Raw genomic sequence first — 4,321 nt, forward strand, 5'->3', positions numbered from 1 at the left:
AGTACGTTTTTTTCTTTTATCTCACGTACGCATTCGTATTGAAAACTTATGAAGCTTTTTTGTATGCTTCCATGATGACGTTTTTAAAATCTTCCCAAAATTGTTTTTTTAGATGGACAAGGGCTGGCCTACATGACTGACCTACGATGTGATGGGAACGAGAGTAGCCTGTTTAACTGCTCGTACGCAGGATGGGGGAGTCACGACTGTGGAGAAGATGGAGAATATGCCGGCGTTGTCTGCGGTACATTGATTAAGTATTCCCTAAAATATCAAAGTTTAGATTGGATGAAATAAGTAAGTAGAAATTTAAAGTAAAACTAGAGATCGGAGATCTCATGTCTTCGTCAGAGGTACATCGTTCTAGAGAAATTAACATGCGTATTCTTTACTCTTTTTAATAATCAATTTGGTCTAAAGAACAAAAGAATCTCTAAACTATTTTTATGGTACAGAACACCCTGAAACGGTTTGCCGCAGATTATACAGATGCGTCGTCACCCGTGTTAGCCCCCCCCCCCCTACGTTATTTGAGTTTGGACTGTTACTGGAAAAAAAACTTCAAGAAATTCTTACTGTGTTGAAAGTGTCACGACAGCGCCGCAAAATATGATAAGAGAAGATGTTATAAAGGAAAGAATCAGAACAGGGCGACTACTGCTGTTTTGTTAATTTGTCTTTATGACAAATAGAAGACTTGTTTCTTGTGTTCTTTGTGTCCTAACATTTGTACTTCTACAGTTAGTGTATTCCAAATCTAGGCATCTCGTTTTTCGGCCCTTCGTGATTTTATTGCGCGCTTGCCTTAAATTTAAGGTAATTAGATTCAAGGTCTCCAGTGGACTTCATCCATAGCAATTACTCGGTGTGGCCGTAGAAAATAACCTGACATATGTACAACCTATCCTCCCCCTGCTGAAGTTATAGTACAATCCCTCAATGTAACGTCATTTGATCCCATCCCATTATGGGGTTCCCCCGGCTATATCCAGCTGTCGGCTGTCTCCAAGCAGATGTAGGTGGGGATTTCTAAACACAAAAGGTCCTATTACGGGGACATAACGACCTCCACGACTCTCATCTTTGAACTCAATCTTGGAGACCACCACAGTAACATGCCTATCAAATTTCATTAACTTCCATCCACACATACAAAAGTTATCCTGCTCACAAGAAAATTAACAAAATGCCCCCTGTAGTCACAACGAAACCCCCCACGAAGCTCAGTAACGAACTTAACCTTGGTCCCGACAATAGTAAGTACCACACCAAGAATTATGATCAACATTTTACAAATACTTGAGTTATCTTGCTAACAAGCCACAAACACAAAAGGTGCACTAACGTAACGCACGGACCCCCCACGAAGCCGAAACTTGTACTTGACTTCGGCCTCAACAGCGGTAATCTGCCTGCCAAAAATCATGGACGTCGAATCATGCCTTCCTGAGTTATATTGCAAAATCCGCAGTTCCCCACACTCCGGCGAGACAATTTCATAGTCCTTCTGACGAAGACAATGAAATAAACCAATAAAGTATAGGTCTTTCAAGTTCATTGCCCGCCAAACTACAAAATGATAATGTATAGTCAAGGGCGTTCAACTAGAACTTCCTTGGTATAGTCGACTGCAAAGATTTAACGCCTTACGCTTTATTTCTATGTCATTTATAACATATACTACATTGCAAGTTCTTGCCTCCAATTCCACCATGTACATATGTGTGTAATGATATATTTAGATCCCAGCAGAATCCGTCTCATCGGTGGTTCCGGGCCTAACGAAGGTCGCGTGGAAGTCCGACCAGAGGACAGTATGAACTGGGGCACAGTTTGCCACAACCGTTTTAACATGGACGATGCAGACGTTGTTTGCAGAATGATGGGGTATCCTAACGCTACCCAGGTTCGAAATGATGCATATTTTGGCCAAGGTAAGGTCTTCATTTTGTTGGTTAAGTTGATTTTTTTTACCTCCATGAAAAATGGAGGTATTGTTTTTGGCGTGTCTGTCTGTGTGCTTTGTGCTGTTTGTGTTCCGCAACTTAGTCAGCATAACTTCATAATACCTTCATGGGTTGTGATGATTTCAGGTATGCTGATAAGTCTTAGGAAGACAAAGGTCAAGGTTAGATATGGGCCTCCTGGTGGATGACCTTGGTAATGCAGCAGAACTTCCAGTTTTTGTATCTTTTGTCCTAAACATGCCATGTTCTTGACTTTTTGGTAACAGATAGAGATAGCTTGTCCTGTCAGGAATACGTGGTATTGGCTAGGTCCCCCTAGCAACTTGTTCTGGAACTGCAGTGGACTTTGGCGAAATCTTTAAAAGCTAATAAGTCCAGATAGGAACAACGTATTTTCATCATTTTTATTGTGTATATAGCTGAGAGAGAGTTAGATGGAAATTATGCAAACGAGGACATAATTTTCATAAATAAGGAGGAAAATCTATAGTTACAGTGTTTTATGTAATAGTTCTTTAAAAATTATACATGTTTTACAAAGTTTTAAAATGGCTAAATGAAAACCGATCACGGTAGTCAAATCTGGGCTGCAAAGTTCCCACCTTTCATAGAACCCGAACTGTGTTCGATCGTGTTTGATCCGGGCAATTCGAATCGAGCCCGCGTTCTATTTCCGGGTCACCTGCGGTCATTTACAATAAAAAGGCAAAACAAGCGCTTCTGCCTCCGTGCCTTGCAACAGATGAAAAACAACACTTTTCTATAGATACAAACAGTTTCCAGGACAGTACATGTCCGCTATCATTTTTTGTGGTCATGGAACATGCAGCGAAGCTTCTGCCGTACCCTTGGGTGACCTTGAATACTGGAATGATTCTTTACGCCAGTATGAATAACACAATGCTGACTTTTGGTCGACATGACATGTCTGCAAAACTCGTTTTAACTTACAAGCATGGAGAATCAAACATACCCCATTCACGGCTGGCCTAAATCGTGTTTTAGGGATTTTTGAAAATTGGCCTCAATTTTGAATGATGGGTAATTTAGCGTGAAAAATGTAAAGAAAATTCAAATTTTTCACCAATATGTCGACAAAAACTAGACTTAAAATCAGAAATTAAAAAATCCCTAAAACACTATTTTTTATCTTGTTCCTAGTCGTCGAAAAATACAAAAATCGGGAATCTGGTGTATTGAACATTGAACGTCTCCCACAGATCCCAGTTAACCAAGAGCTGGATATACTGCCGTCCCTCTCCGAGACTCAGAAGGCCATCAGCCAAATGAGCAACGGAAAAGCGCCATGCCTCGACGGCATTCCAGCCGAGGTATACAAGTCTGGAGGTCATGTGCTAACCCAGAAGCTAACTGACATCTTTCGTGCCATGTGGGAGAAAGGTACAATCCCCGAGGACTTCAAAGATGCCTCTATTGTACACATCTACAAACGGAAAGGTAACCGTCAGTCCTGCGACAACCACCGTGGCATCTCACTCTTGTGCATAGCCGGCAAGATCCTAGCAAGAATCCTTCTAAACCGCCTCATCAAACACCTTGAACAAGGTCACCTTCCGGAGAGCCAGTGTGGCTTCCGAGCTGGCAGAGGCACAGTGGACATGATCTTTGCAGCCAGACAACTCCAAGAGAAATGTCATGAACAACACCAGGATCTATACACCACCTTCATCGACCTAACTAAGGCCTATCTGGTGAGTAGAGAGGGGCTATGGAAGATCATGGCCAAGTTCGGTTGCCCAGAACGCTTCACCTCCATGATACGACAGTTCCATGAAGGTATGACAGCCCGTGTCCAAGACAATGGAGAAACATCCACAGCCTTTCCAGTGACCAATGGAGTGAAGCAAGGGTGTGTCTTGGCACCAACCCTCTTCAGTATTGTCTTCACAGCCATGCTGACTGATGCCTTTCATGGCACCAAGGAGGGAATAGACATCAAATACAGAACAGACGGGAAGTTACTTAACCAACGTCGCCTGCTTGCGCTAACGAAGGTGAAGCACACAGTCCTGAAAGACTTCCTCTTCGCCAAAGACTGTGCCCTTAATGCCACAAGCGGACAGGATATGCAAGTATCAACCGACAGGTTCTCTGGGGCTTGTGACAACTTTGGTCTCATCATCAGCACCAAAAAGACGGAAGTCTTGTACCAACCACGTCCCGGCAAACTTTACAAGGAACCTTGTGTCACAGTACATGGCCAAGTCCTAAACCCTGTGGACAAGTTCACCTACTTGGGCAGTACCATGTCACGGCAGGCAAACATAGATGAGGAAGTGAACGGCAGAATCTCTAAGGCCAGCAGTGCTTTTGGGAGACTTAGACGCAATGTC

At 42.9% G+C, this 4,321-nt stretch overlaps 1 pseudogene; it reads left to right on the forward strand.

Moving 5' to 3' along the window:
• Positions 1–1,729: 1,729 nt before the first annotated feature.
• The window catches only part of LOC109478885, a 9,167-nt pseudogene continuing 6,575 nt past the window's right edge, over positions 1,730–4,321 (forward strand).

This window comes from Branchiostoma belcheri, unplaced genomic scaffold, assembly GCF_001625305.1.
Source record: "Branchiostoma belcheri isolate BF01 breed outbred unplaced genomic scaffold, Haploidv18h27 scaffold457, whole genome shotgun sequence".
Classification (NCBI taxonomy): domain Eukaryota; kingdom Metazoa; phylum Chordata; class Leptocardii; order Amphioxiformes; family Branchiostomatidae; genus Branchiostoma; species Branchiostoma belcheri.